The 16,049-nt window shown below is 34.7% G+C and overlaps 1 protein-coding gene across 1 annotated transcript in view; it reads right to left on the bottom strand.

Moving 5' to 3' along the window:
* Nucleotides 1-4,124, bottom strand: part of LOC106100363 (insulin-like growth factor II) — a 16,083-nt gene extending 11,959 nt beyond the window's left edge. Inside the window, exon 1 of the mRNA XM_013279191.1 lies at nucleotides 3,840-4,124. The gene's annotated coding sequence lies outside the window, so the exon portion shown is untranslated. The remainder of the gene's footprint in view (nucleotides 1-3,839) is intronic.
* Nucleotides 4,125-16,049: the final 11,925 nt, after the last annotated feature.

Here is a 16,049-nt window from a genome sequence, read left to right as displayed (position 1 = left end):
GTGCGTTGCCAGTTGCCAGCGCCGCAGGTCCGACTGTCGGTCACGTGCGGGCCGCGTGCGAGGCGGAGGGCTCCCAGTCGCCGTCGGTGCGACTGCACTCGATTGAATAATTACATCTCTCGCTCGCTAGACCTGCAGCCTTGCTTCATAGCTGTACGATTTGTACCATGTACTAATGCTAAATTTGAACGCACCTTTAATCCACCGTTAAGGAAGCGATCATATTTTTGCCTAGGACGGTCATTACGTTCGAATGCCTATGGCAATTTAGTAATCAAGTCCGCGCGTAGCAACTAGAGTTGCGCGTCTCGTTTTATCTAGGCACTATCCGATGTGCTGGTCATTACATTATTTATACGTTTGCCGTATTGCTATGCCGCGACCTCTCAATTATCTATGTGCAAGACAAATTAAAATTCTAACTTTGTAATTGCATTTGACGACTTACTGGAAACTGCATTTACTTTGTGCATTTATTCGGTTGAGAAATAATTGGCCGTTTCATTACAATCTAAACATTATTTCTATTATTTTTATATTACGAATTTAAACTTATTAGCGAATTTTTAATTTAATAAAGTAGTGCTTAAAACTAAAACAAAAGTTAAAAATGTGTAATGTTTTTAAAACTCTTATATTTCTGATTAAATGTATTATCACAATTTTTGTGCTTTAACTTTGAAAATTAACTAAAACATTAATTACAAATAGAACATTTTAATTAATAAAGTTCTAATTAGAAAGTCAAGTGGCGAGGGATATTAATTTATATTAAGCGCGCGTCTAAAGTATCGTCGATAGATTACGACAACGGTGTCAGTTAGCATGGGTTTTCACTGCAAAAACACATGTACAAAACCGTCTTTGTTTTTTCACAGAGAATGAAAAGAATGAAAATCTGTTTATTGTACAGGTATTTCGGCAATGGAGACCTACGCTAAGCTAAAAGTTTGATGGGTCAAGCGTATGTAATCGGCCGATACAATTGTCATTTGGCGGGCGGTCAGTGCCTCCTACCACTTGGTACAGAGTCCGAAACATTCGTATAAGTTGTATATCAGTGGCCAGTGATGCTAAACCTTTTTAAAGTTCAAAAGATTTTATATCATTTTGTAAATATAACTCCTAAGGAAATTGCGCAAACGGGTGAACGTAAGATTTGACACAATTTAAATAAGGAAAAGAAATGTATAAAGCTATAATTAATGTAAAATAATAAAAACTTGTTTGATTATAGACCATGAGCGAATTCAACCAATGGACGACCATTAGTTAACAAAATTACGTATGAAATTACAAAATAAACAGCTCAAGTATATTATTACTTATTTTGTACGATTAGATTTCGATTTAGAATCGATAAAATTTTCTATTGACTTCCTGAATACAATATATGCTATATTATTTTAAAAAGTTAACTACAGTCCGTTCCGTGTAATTACAATAGAGCAACATATGTTTTGATACCCTTTCCGAGGACCTTGACCCGAGCCTAGCATTGACTCGTATATTAGAAATATTTTTGCAGTAATAAGTGTATCAAACACTTCAATACGAAACATTTATTATAAAACGATAACAAGCAAACGTGATAACAATAATTTAATAATTATACAGTTGCCAACCGAGTGAACTTCGTTTCAAAAAATATGTGACAGTTTGAGAAGTATCGACCTAGACCAGTGATGGCGTACAAATCAACGTGGCAGTTTTCTAAATAAAGATCTCATGAGTTCAAAGACGTTTACATCAATCAATACTTTTGACTTTTGACTTTGTAACTATAGGAATATTTCAACGCGCAGGGATCACTAGTCACATAATAATTAAATGAAACGTTTTTGTAGTAAACTACAGAATGGATTTTGAGATCTGATTGAGATTGTGTAACATTATTGCTTTAGCCATTGGTTCGTCATTCCTGACCTAGACTATTGGTCGTCAACACATCTGTGCTGTTACTACGAGAGACTTCAATAGTATGCTCTCCACGTGTTCTTTGAACTCGTAATATGTTTTTTAACCGTATCAATAACAATAAAGTTGTATGTCAAGAGGTCAAGTGTATTTTTTTCTTACATAACAGTATGTTCCAGAAGTTTGTGACTAGGAACACTTTTGTAACACATTTTATTATACTAAGTAACTCTCTTAACATGTCGCAAGGTAACCATGATCACATATTCTAGCTCTTTAGGAAAGTTGCCTGGAAAAACCTGTCGCTTTTGCCCATACAATTATACAAAGTGCGAATAGGCAAGCTCGTTACGATTTAAAAAAATTAAAGACCTAACCTAACATTCAGATGTCACGAATAGATTAGACAATTAGCAAACATTTATTGAAAACTCTAAGTAGATAGTAATGGATTACCAATTATATTATTAAAAATTCATGGGATTTTAAACAAGTTGAAATAGTAAAATCAATACAAATAAAAATCAAACTCGTACAGGAGTGAACTAAATATTTTCGTACACAGAGTATAAAGAATGCCTAAAAAGAAAGCATATCGATGAGTTAATTATAGAAATACGGCCGGGTAGCAATAGGGCTGTCAACTTGCCACCATAAAACTTAGACCCGAATAATAGCCGCTAATAAAAATTACCAGTGTCTTATCGATTTTTGACTTCTTCACGAAGTTCCTTAAGCTTTAAAAGAAGTCGAAAAAAATCTTGACACCTAATGATTAGATCACACATTGTTGTACCCGTTTAAATCGGGTCAAACCTGAAAAGGAGGCAGCCCTCTTGGCGCGAGACAAGGTCACAGGTAAAGCCAGTGGCCGGCGGCGCGGCGGCCGAGCGAATGCTTTCGACCCCACTTTAAACGTTGACCCCACGCAAAACATAAATTCGCGACGGTCGTATTTGTAAAAAATATTATAAGAACTAGCAAGCAAAGTCGGTATAATGCATTATTTTGATTCTCTTAACAATTATTATCATTTTGATCTCTTATCATGAAGCTTTATGAATTACATTATATGCAAAGATCAGTTACAAATAATTCTGTCTGTTGGTAGAATCCTTATCCTAATCCTTAGATAGCATCATCAACCAACCGGCAGTAGATCGCGGTTGTCTATGGCCTAGTTATTTCTAACTTATGGTAGGTTCCAAGCTCCTTAGTAGAGACGTACAGTGAGAGTGCGTGGTCTAAAAAACTTTGATTTATTGCCAGCACTGGATTGTGGCTAAGTTCATGATAAAGCTACAATAAGAAAAAATGTCTTATTGTTAATGCATGAATTAAAATAAAATTAGTCGCAGTGTCCATACTCATATTGTAAACTAAATACAACAATGTTGGTCTTTTGAAAACAACTATGCATAACAAAAGTCTATTTTAATATCTAAAATAGATAAGAGTTAAAAAAATACAGAGCATATTATTAGCACTGAGAGGTTAATTAGGGTTAAATTTTGATAAGCATTATATTTAACCGTTTAGATTTATGTGAGAAATCTAATACTCGTATATCGAGCTATGAAATTGTTGTTCGATTTTGCGAGGGTTAGTGATATTTTACAAAACTTACCTACAATACTACAAAAAGTTTTCATAAACATGTTAATATTTTAGATTATTTAAATCGGTCAAAGAAATTATAAAAAGAAAACATGTAATTTTTACTATATAGGAAAATACATGAAGGTACGTATCGTGGAAAGCGTTTCTACGAATTTTCTGCGGAGTTTCTAACGCCCAACACGTATGGCGAGCTATAAAACAGGTATTTATCATAATTTTAAGGTACTATTTTTCTTGGTTTTTAAACCATCTAAAAATTTTTTTTTTTTAATAAGTAGTGATTTTCAATAGAGGACGCTTACCTTTGCATGCAGCTAGTAGCGTACGTATAGAGCGCGGTTGCGGTCGCGATCGTCGCCAGCTGATCGATCTGCAGCACGGTAGCACGGTAATACGGCACAGGAGCGATCTTCGCGGTTCGTATCACGGTATAACGAGTGGCACAGAGTTCGCGAGACGGTCGAGCCGCAATAGCAGTGCGGTATCGGCGCGGGAGTGGAGCGGGCCGCAGACGTGTCGCTGTCGCACCGCACGCTCTAGCGTCGTTCTCGGGCGCCGGTCACGCTGTGCGGCCGAGCACGCTGCGCTCGCTTATAACGTAGTGGGCGGCGCGCGCGCACCGGCACGCCCCGCCGCGCCGCATCTGCCCGCGCCCGCTCGCCCCGCGTCTGCTGCCTCCTCTGGCCTGCGACGATCTGCTCTCTGCGTTCCTTCTTATTATCCTTATCACTACTATCAGTCTTGGGTGTGACTCTCCTGAGGAGTTTCATCATATCGCCCCAACTGTGCTTTAAAGTTCTGAGTCGCCTCATATTTATAAGAAAACGGGCAAACGAATAATGTTAAGTGATCCGACGCTCATGGACATCAACATTACCTGAACCGTCTATGCGTTATCGGCCTTTAAGGAAAGAGTACGGTCTTTTCTTATAGGACCCGAAGACGTAACTGTTTGGAAATACCGCTGAGTACGTTTTATTCTGTAATGCGACTGTGCGAGGTAGAATGTTACACAAAAATTGTGGAATGCTTACCGTCAAAGAGGTGAGGATGGAATTTGGCGCACTGTTACTACCTAGTACTATGACGGAACTTAACTGTAGGGATGGATCTACAGCCGGACTAAAACTAAAGGGAGAGAGTAAACATTTAACGCTTTTCAATGAGGTCCCAAATATTTGGCCGGTTGAGAAGTCTGAAAAAGGTATAAAATATCAATTGACAATTTGACAAACATGTAAAATTTGATTAAAAAATAGATTAACGTGGTCTAATTATTATAATTAGATTTTTTTAACATATTAACTCGATTCTAATCACGAAGAATACAATGGCGTTTATGTAGGAGGTGATGTTCATAATTATTTCTTTCGAAGACCACAGCAGGCTCGTATGCTCGAATATGAGACACGTTTCGTCTTAAAACAACGCATTATGCTCATATTCTGTTGGTGATTGCTTACCTTTTGTGATTGTTGCCATGAGAGTTTTTACATATTCAATTTCTAATCAGTTGATTCAATAGACTCAATATGGAGAAACATAGTTAATGCTTTTTCATTAACAGAATTGATTTTGATGATCGTGGTATCATTTGATTCTTTTTCTTTCCCAGAAAATTTACTCAAGAGACGGGAAGTTACTCTAGTTTTTTTTTCGGTTTTTTAAGTAACAAATAGCGTCATTTTTAACCAAGCCTTTCAATTGGTTTTAAATTGAACGTCAAATGTGAGTTGTATAATTTCAACGTTATAAGTTCTCTAAACTCTTTCTTTGCTACGAAGTAATACATTAGTAAATATCGATTTATTCCTTAAGCTTAAGTGTTTAAGATATGGGGATATAATGTAAAGCAGCACTTGTGTTGGTAATGAATACTTTTATTAATCCGAACTCGGGGGATCGACCTCAGGTTACTACCATACTTACATGAAATTCAAGATGTACAGTCGCCATCATTCGCAATATTCCAGTTACAGAAAATTTGCCTTGCATCTCGAAAAAAATTACTTCGCCTCCTTCATATAAATTACAATTAAGTTGCTATCCGTATTTTGATCATATGAAAATCACAGTTTTATTTTGATTATTCTCCTGTATAATATGGAATAATACGTTAAAACCTTCAAATTTTCAAGGCATAAAAAAGTCCAAATGATTATCGATTGCAAGATATAATACCGACGCGATATGTACGCGACTGTACTTATGTTGTTGGATTATTTTTTGTTATGACAATTTCAATCGAATTGTTAAAACTGATTGGTACTTTAATTCAGGGTTTGTTACATTATCGAAATCGAATTAATTTAACAAATTTTAAGTTTTCCTCAATTTTAATACGGAAGAGTAGAAAAGTATTGCTGTGATTAGGATCAATTTAGCGTCTCGAAGCGCGCTGTCTGGCAAAGTATCACCGCTGCTATCTATTTAGATTCATCTTATTCATTTGATGAAGATGAATCACTCATGTAAAGAGGTCTCGTCTCGTGTTGATTGTCTTCGACGAAATCTAATTTGACGCCTGCAAATGAAACCCTCGTTAACGGACAAACGTCTATATTGAAACATGTGGGAGCTTTCGTAATACCTTTTGTTACTCCCTCTTACACAATTTATTGACCGACTTCCCAAAAGAAGGAGGTACTCAATTCGTCTGTATGTTTTTTATGTGTGTTATCAGTATTTTAATTCCTTACTTCTGGGAAAAGATGCTTACTGACGGTATTTACTTATCTTTTTCAGGATAACAGAAGTAAACACCCAATGAGTCTTTTAAAGATATTTGACATCTATTTGTATCTTTACTAGGATCGCATCATTCGAGGTGTAAATATTCGCTCAATTGCCCTGTGGTTCTGATTTAATAAAAGTGAATTATTTTTAAGGAGAATAATATGAAGTTTATTCTTAACAAATAAAATTCAGAGCGTTTCAATAAGTTAATTTTTGCTAAACTACAATTGACTCAAAATAATTTCTTTAAATGTTTTATTAAATTAATGTATTTGTTAATCAGAAAACATTATGAAACTCATAGCTACCTGTGGTTATGTCAGATGCAGACGAGTGCACATAAATACATTGGCATTTAACGTGTTTATCTCTGTACAATGCGAAAGTCGCACGCCTTTTGTATTATCATACGATTCAGCAAGGGCAAGCAGATATCCATTATTTCTTTTCGTAACTCTTAAGTTAATTGATACTACATTAAAAAAAATGCTTTACTCCATTCTATTGTTATTTTCAAATATGATAAATATTACCCATCTAACCGCCACGATCACACTTTGCTACCTACTTGTATTCATCATTAATAATTGTGCATTTATTAAAAAAACATTTGTATTAAAATAAACAAAACAAACTAAAAGTTTGTAACGACTACGCAGGCGGTCTCCAAGTATAACAATGTTTCACTAAGCGCACCTTACATTGTTACCAAAACGAGTTTATCTCGGGCGCCTAGTGTATTCACGCGAAATTATCGTAAGGTGCAATTCAAAGTGGTCGTGTAATAGGCTGTCATTATCTGAGACTCGTAAACAGCAGGGGATGGAATATCCCGAGAGATCAGGTTCAGTGACTGGACGTGTGCCAGACGATGCCACTTGTTGCTTGCCGCTTGCGAGTCACTGACTCCCCTCACTATAATTATGTATATTAATTCTTTGCGAATTGTTGCTCTTAAAATAGCTTTTCTATTTACAAACAATGCGACAATTTGATGAATCTGTACACGTTAATGAGAATTAATTGCGTTGTAATTGGGCCGTACCAGATGTATACATAGGTGTACAGATATGAAACGTACAGTTTTATGCAGCTAAGGATTAGGCGCGAAGATGGCTGAATATGTTGCAATCGGAAGCTATGTGCTATAATATGTTAATCTGATTTAAATTGATATTAACGCATTCATCGCTTCAAAAATATATAAATATCATTCGCCAGGAACCAACAAGTTTTTTCAATTAATTATTTTATTAAAATGTTTATACTTACACACAATTACACAGATGAGTTGAGCCTGTCATAGTATGGACTGCGTGACAGACATCGGCGCCTTTCCTTAACAATATAGTTAACAGATTAGCGTGCTCTGTTTAATGAGAAGATAATATTTGCCCATTTATATTATAACCGCAATATGTAGTCACAAAGTTCTTATCGCGCTTGTCCATTATTCACTCGAATTAGAATGATAGGTTTGAAAGCTGTCAGCGCGGCGTCTGGCGCCACCACACTAGTTTGATGGAAAAGTAGGAAACATACGAGTATAACACGAAAACTTAATTACTAGTTACATCTGGTGTAATTTTGTGCATTTATCATAGTACAAAATATAATAAAAGCATGGTATTGCATTACAGACCTTTAAATACATATTTCGAGTGGTTTATGTGATAAAATCGACTCTCTCTTTAACTTCAACACTTTGAAATTAAACACATGTTGTATTCGCAATAAGATACATTGTATGGTTTTTGATGTGTTAAGTATAGAAATACAAAATTAGCAAGAAGCTTATAATAGTGAAAGCTTATATGAAATAGTGTTCATATATTACGTGTTGTGAAACTTTTTGGTACTAACTGTTGTGTTTAAGTTTACGAGCCGACATTAAGCAACTGAATGCTGCCAATATGTTTAAAGCTACTTTGTTGCACGCAACACCGATTTCTTAGGAGGTTTAATTTTAAAATTCATAATAATAATATTGTTAGACTTAGTGATAAATAAATAACGTTGTACCTACAATGGTTTGTTGTAAGTTGTGAGCATGTTGAAGGGAAGAATGAGGAACGACTTGAGAAAAAAGTATGTATAGAAGATTCATGTTGAAATAAAATATAACAAAAAAAACTAAGCGTTAATAGTTGTTACGTTATTTTCTGTTTTACTCATTTAGTTGTAATTTTTTGGTTTTTCGATAAACGTCATACATCTTTATCTGGTTTGCAACCTGAGTTTCAAGTAATTCTGTGATACTTTCTTCATCGCATTGAGATGTAATCTGTTTTATTAAGGTATAATTTGTCGGCTCAATTCTCAAAGCCGTCCGCCAAACGTTCGCGACAATATAACCGTTATCTTAATAAACTATTGCCCTAATTTTGTTGTTACTAATGGGTACAACAATGTTCTATTTACAGAATGAAACTAAAATTAATTTGATTGATGTTAACAATCTAGAACGTGACAAGGCCAGATATCGGCGTTTGTTTTGTTTCGCTAGTAACATGCAATAAACAACGGCTAATTAAATGCAACTAAGTGATAGAAATAGCTATTAGTAGCCGCCCTCTGACACCAGACGTATCATTTACTTGGTGTCAGTAAATTTTAGCGAGCGTTCCCGCAGACTGGTGTCTCTTCAATTTCAATTATATCTCTGATTACGTCAGAGCGTCTGCTTTAGATAACTTTCTCTTGTCTAGAACAAGCTAGGTTGTTGAATTTTAAACCTGAAAAAATCCAGGTAAAAATTAATTTGAAAATAAAGGCGACTTCTAAATGCATACCTGTAGTTTTATTAAAGTTGCCTCCCCACCAGTGGCACTTGTGGCTCTTACAATGCAATAAAGACAAAATCAACAGCCTTGTGCATCAAGAATACACATTGGGACGTCCTGTTGTGATACCGACATCACTTCCCTTCAATATCAAAACAATTTTGTATAATCAAATTTAATTTTCAATTGCATTGTGCCACATAACAATTCTCTCTTTATTGTACAACTTGGACATCTTGTAAGCCAGGCTATTTTCATCAGGCAAATTATTCTAAAAATAAGTCATCGCTTGCTTAACTTGATTTAACTTGTGTCTGCTAAAAGTTTAATTACGCTTTAAATTCATTAATATCAAAACAAAACAACATAGAATTGGTATTTTATATAAAAATACCAATAAAATGATTAATTTAGGTAAAGCTGCAAGTAATATATATTTTAAAATATAAAAAAGTTTATAGTAAAAATCCGTACTTATTTGTAACTTCTTAGTCTTTTTTTTGAACGAAAAGAAATTATTTGTAACTTAAGGTCACTTCTAAAATCGTAAATCTAAGCCTTCGCAGTCATTTTTTACGATACACGCTTTAATGCCATGTTTTTACAAGAGTAAGTAAAGTAGGACCACCCTCGCACCGATTTTCCGGGAATTCCTACGTAAACTTTGCGGGATGACCTATCGATGTGTTTAAAGCTCCAAGAAGTCGATTTTACGACGAGCACGCAGCCGCCGTACGCACATTATTTACGTTCTATTCAAACAAGAATTCTGCAAATAGCACGGATCCGGTGCACTCTTGCAAAATATTAGTATTTATGTGTTTCAAGCGGCACAAGGATCCTGATTCATAACGTTTACAATTTGAGATTGTAAAACGTACTAGTACGTTGTAAACAAAGTTGTGAGTAAAAGCTTGGGTTGTAAATTTATTGGTTAGTGCGAAACATCAAAAGAGCTTAGCTTCAATCTCGAGATCTGATCCTGTGGTGTATCAAGAGATATCATTGTTTATTTATGGAGTCGACTGCACGCCAGTAATTTATTGCGACCGACTTCCTTGTTCTAGAGTGAGGTCTATCAGTTAGTGTATCAGATACTCCTGTTACTGTTTCGTATATGAAGTTTATTGAAGCTAGTGCGTCGTTTGATTCGATTTAGTAAGACCGAGATAGAAAATTCTACATTAACCGATATTCAGATATTTCAGCTTTTTGAAAACCTGTAATACAAAAATGATTTAATGTATTGAGATAAAATTATTACAATATGCCTAATTGATATCTTATCTTACTAACATTATAAATGCGAAAGTTTAGATGGATGGATGGATAGATGGATAGATGGATGGATGGATGTATGTTTGTTAGCGTTTGTAGTTCGTATGTTTTCTAATACCACGCGGACGAAGTCGCGGGCAACAGCTCGTTAATGTTATAAATGTGAAAGTTTAGATGGATGGATGGATGGACAGATGAATGTTTGTTAGAGTTTGTAGCCTAAACGGCAGATGGGATCGCGATTAAATTTGGCACTGATTTAGAGGATAGTCTGGTAGAACTTATAAGCTACTCACTTTTATTTTTTTTTTCTATTTCCACGTGGCAGGAGTCGCTGGCGAAAGAATAAATAATGATCGGTGTCGAGAGGGTAATTATCGGCCTCAGGAATTGGAGTTAATTTAAATGAAAAGTTAAGTTGGAATTAAGACCGTTCATAAGTAAGTAATCAAAGGATTTTTTTGAAGATTTGAGCAATAACAATAACAATAACAAACAGCACCGGCTGCGTGTGCCTGCTGCGGCGAATGCTCGCCCGTGGGTAGTTCGTACAATAAAACATTCATTAATCACGAGTTAGCAGCATCCTTAGCATTACGAGCGACGTGCAGTTAATTGTGACTAACCTATTGTTTAGTAGCGTATTTCAGACCTTGTTATGTATTGTATTACCTAAGTTTTGATTGGTAAAGGAACAGTTACAAAATGTTTTAAATGAATGTGTTAATGATATATTTTTCGTTCGTAGCGATAAACGATTTAGTGGATACTGGCGCAATTTTTAAAAATCATGATTGGATCTACATTTGTTAGTGAAATCTCTAAAAGCCTCGCTGTGTTTACAAAAGGCTCAGTACCTTTATGTAATCGATTCTATACAAGATTTCGTTATATCTAAAATTCAAAAGAACAAATAGCATTGTCTTGGTGTCGTGTTGTCTGGGAGATGTAAACGTCTCAAATTAATTAATATTACGAATATGTTATTATTGATAACTTCTTATGCACAAATGCCGACACTGTTTAGATTATACAAACCTTTATATTAACATGCGCGCTCTCACGTTACATTGCTTATTGTTTTGAATTAAATAAACACCTTTACAAGTGCTTTTTGTCGGGTCGAGATAATACAACAATAACAATACTTTTATAGAAAGCAATAGAGATGTAACTTTAAAGTCATAACTTTGCGAATAAGAATTCAAAATCGCAAGATATATCAGTGTTCGGAGATACCAAATAAGATTTTAGCAGATATCTCATTTGATTCTTGACGCAAGACTGAACAAATGTTTTTGAGATCGTAACCATCAGTTTAACAGGACGGTTCGAAAATTCAGTTAAAACTGTCAGTTAGAACTGACCGCATGTAGCTGGCTTTATGAGTATGTATTTTGAAAAGTACAAACAAAAACTTTACGAAAATGAGATAAAGCTAAAATTATATTAAAGGAAAAGTTTCAGTCCCTTGACATCGGCTTTTCATTTTTACTTTCCGTAAGGAGTAAGTAATTCCTTACTTAAAGGTGAACGTCTTTAGCTACAATAAAAACACAAAAAGTATGGGAACATCTTCGTAGCAATATAGTTGCACGTGCGTGGCGAATATTACGACAACAACAAACCACTAGCTCTCTTGTTGCATCCTAGTACCGAGAAGTCATCAATCGTTACTATTATTATCTAACTGAATGGTACGAGTACGTAGTACGGGCGTAGGCGCAGTGCAGCATTGTCAACGGTGCAATTGCACCAACGCGCCGTAAGCCGTAGGGCTGCCAACTTTCCAAGAACGTAGGTCAAACCATTGCCGTTGAAAAAAGTGACAACTACCGACCGACCACTTATTTCTCACCTTTGTTACGTCTTCATCTTAAGTAGACTGTCTGCCACTATCTTTGCAGTCGTTAGTTGATTAAAAATCCAGTTCACTTAATAACTCTGCGAAAGGCCGGTAGTCGAGATTGAAACCCATTGCGACCAGAAGACATCGATGTTAAATTGTCAACTCGTAGCCAGAATGTGCATTGAAGATTTGGATGAGATGTCTGAGAATTGTCAACCCTAGGCGTAAGCCAGGACTATTTATATATCATAATAGAGGCAAGCGTGGTGGGTTAGACGCACTGAGCCCGCTCCGCTGCGTCGCCGCGGCCTATAAATCCCGCGGTCACAATGCACTCGCATGCTCCAAGTATCCTCCTAGTAAACAAACAACACACTTATAGCCACTTTATAGGAATTGAACATAATCGACAGTACAATTCATGACAGTTATGTGTCCTTATTGTTGTTATCTTATGCTATACTAGCCTTTGTTCGCGACTTCGTAGACACGGAATTAAAAAAAAAAATCTATGTCGCCCGGGAAAAGTTCCCAACAATTAAAGTATTTTTTAAATCGGTTCAGTAGTTTCGGAGGCTACTCCAAGCGAAGAAATAATCTACAAGTTAATAAATTTTTAAAATTAGTAGTTAAACATTCTTTTGCTATTGTTGTGAAACTTTACTGCTGGACACAGTGTTGTAAAACAAGTGTCATGGCAGTAAAAACTGATTTTTTCAACGCAACTTTAAAAACTTTTTTTTCTATATGACTTTTGCATATTATATAATTTATTGCATGCCTACGGATTACTAAAATCCATCTAAGTTATCTGTCTATTCTAATCTTTATTTCTGTACATTTGTAAAGTTATTGAAATATAACTAAGTGTGATGCATTGTACAAATGTATTTTAAATTCATCTTCATTTGAACCACAGTCGCGTGTACCTATCTCTAGACTCCCATATTTGTGGTCAATTGGCATAATATAATGTGAGTCGACACGTAGGGCGAATGCTGAGAACGGGAGCCTATTGCTAGATTAGGGTATCCATGGAGTACATTGTGTGTACGGAACGTTTACAGTTTTGGTTTTAATTTACTTCGCACGTTAGGACATTACTTACAATTTATAATTTACTAACTTTAGCCTGCGATTTTGAATGTACGAAAATAAAATAAAAACTTAGTAAATAGCCAATGTGTTCCAGGCAATTGTCTGTATATGTGTGCCAAGTTTTATCGTTATCCGACGTGTACATTTTTGTATGTATGTGTGTGTAAAATTTGTATGTAAATCATTCGTAGACGCAGTACCTCTAGCCTCCCGCTTGACCGATATTGTGACATGAAAGTGTACTTCCGTGGAGTGTCAGAGGTGTAACGTCAAAAGAGCTTCTTGGTTTTTTGATTAAATGTTTACAATTTAGACTATATTTGGGTGTTATGAGGAGTATGGTGACACTAGCCGTGATGAATTGGTACCGACTGGGTCGGCAGTGCGCGATGCACTGCTTTACTAACCTACATACTGAAGGATTACATCACAAGTACTCTTCAAAGTTTTTACAACGTTCACCTTTATGTTGGAAGAATCATTTTACTGAGACATGTCTGAGACATTTTTTTTTAAATCAATTTAATTAGGATTTTATTTAATTTTAAACGTAATAAGGACTAAGAAAAATACGTATGTATACATACCTAGCGGTGAGTTGTTTTGAATTTAGCAATCTTGCTTCCTTGACGTTGGCAGCTTTATTATAACAGTATAGATGAAGAGGCTACATTTCCTTACTCTTTTTTTGTTTTCGTAAAAGGAGTAGAAATAAGGTTTAACTATATGTTTAGATTATTGATACTCAATATTATTGGTTATTTGTTTATCAGTAGATAACCACATTTTTTGGAGTTGTTCATTCAGGCGTTAATAACATGGACGTGCATGGCGCGCCGCGGCTGTGAAGCTAATTATGCCATTCAAATACCATCTCATAATGTTCTCACATAGTAAAGTAATCACTTTAGTTAGCATACTGTGCCCCGCATCATGTTTACCGGGGTCAGAAAGAGTTTGACTTTCGCGTAAACAAACGCCATAATTCTGATAAATCTAATCTGTACACGCGACGTTCCGTTTGACCTCAAGACATCAGTAATTTTCCATCGACGTCGTGTCGCTTAGTTACCTATGAACGTAGTTGATAGGTGAATTCACTGCAGAATGTTATACAATCACTACAGCATTTTTACTGCATTCAAGATAGCAACTATATAATTACTTACTATACTATGTAAGGATAAGGATATAGTACCTCCGTGGAAATGGGCTAGACAGAGATTTGTCCACTTCTTTCATCGCTCTTTCTGTATTTACATGTACAATAATGGTGGTTGTTACATCATATATGTTTTATCTCTCCAAAAGTTCAAATCATTCTTAACATGTCATAAATTACCATTAAAATTCAACATAATGTAATTATTTATAATAAATCGTATTTGATTAAAAGCAGTCATTATTAAATTTAATTTAGAAATGATTATTTTACTTTCCAAAGTAAACAAATATTAACTGAGAATAAAATGTTATCTGTCTGTTATATTATAGAATTGAAATAAACATTTGCGATAAAAAAAAATCTAAATTTAAATAAACTTAAAAGTAGTACGCGATAACGAGCTTTGTTGTTATACTTGTTTACTTGTGTTGTTACTTTCTTGCGAAATTAGAATAAACTATTGTTAAAGCAAATTGGAATAAAAACTCAAAATGTTTTTATTCTTAAACGATGGTATGTTGTTCTGCAATAGCAAGAGCGGGCGCACATCTTTGGCTAAACAATCGCAGAAGTGTTGTGCGATTGTTTCGAAGCAAACTCAACAGTTTAGTTAGAGACAACAAAGTCAAATGGTTACGAACCTTTATATAAACTCGTAGGAATCAAAGCGAGATCAAATAGTTATGTGATGTTTTGTCAAAGGTGTGCGCGCACTCTAAAAGGTTTACTAATACTAAGTATACGCCCGTTTAAGCACAAAATTTATACATTTATTGAATACGTTCAATACAAAGCGTCTCTGCATAACACACTCATTGTGTGAACATATTCACATAGTATTAACATTTGTTTAAATAATATTAAACTTCATTTACATTTTATAATAATATTTGAAATAGTATAATTATTACTAAATACACTGTTTTAAAAAAATATTAAATAAAAAAAAAAACAATAACTAAGTAATGTTTTCGTTTCACTGAGAAATTGGCCTCACAATCGTTGTATTTAATATAAATACAATTTAATGTATACATTATCTCTCGTTTTATGTTGACTAGATTCCTTTTATAACAAAATTTCTTTTATATTCAAAAAAGTTTTCATTGCACAATGTTCGAGAGCTTAAAAACTAATAATTTATATTATTATTATAATTTCATATGTACGAGTACTATATCTTTTGTAAGTGAATTAAGTACATTAAAGTAACTAACTACAAATATTCCAAAACCGTAAATGTTTGGCAGCAGTTGTTTGATGTTAAGTACATTTGTTAAAACTGATAGTTACAGTGAAATAATAACTATATTTGCTTTTAATTAAATATGTTTGATTATTTTACATTTTACATTTAATAACGGACATATTCGCAGCTTTAAAGCTTTATACCAACTGTAAATATATTTCAACAGCGTCATACAGTTTCTAAATATAGCAAATGTGTAGCAACGCTATTGCCAGAATATTATGAAAAGTAAAATAAAACATATTATTAGGTCAAGGGAGTTACCTGTGGAATTACGATTAAAAAATATTATTCAATATCCTGCTTCGACCAATCTTTGTCGTATATTTTTGTCTTTGATTATATTCTATTATT

Source organism: Papilio polytes, unplaced genomic scaffold, assembly GCF_000836215.1.
Source record: "Papilio polytes unplaced genomic scaffold, Ppol_1.0 DF824047.1, whole genome shotgun sequence".
Classification (NCBI taxonomy): domain Eukaryota; kingdom Metazoa; phylum Arthropoda; class Insecta; order Lepidoptera; family Papilionidae; genus Papilio; species Papilio polytes.
The sequence above is the reverse complement of the archived record's forward strand: the minus strand, read 5'-3'. Positions and strand labels throughout refer to the sequence as shown.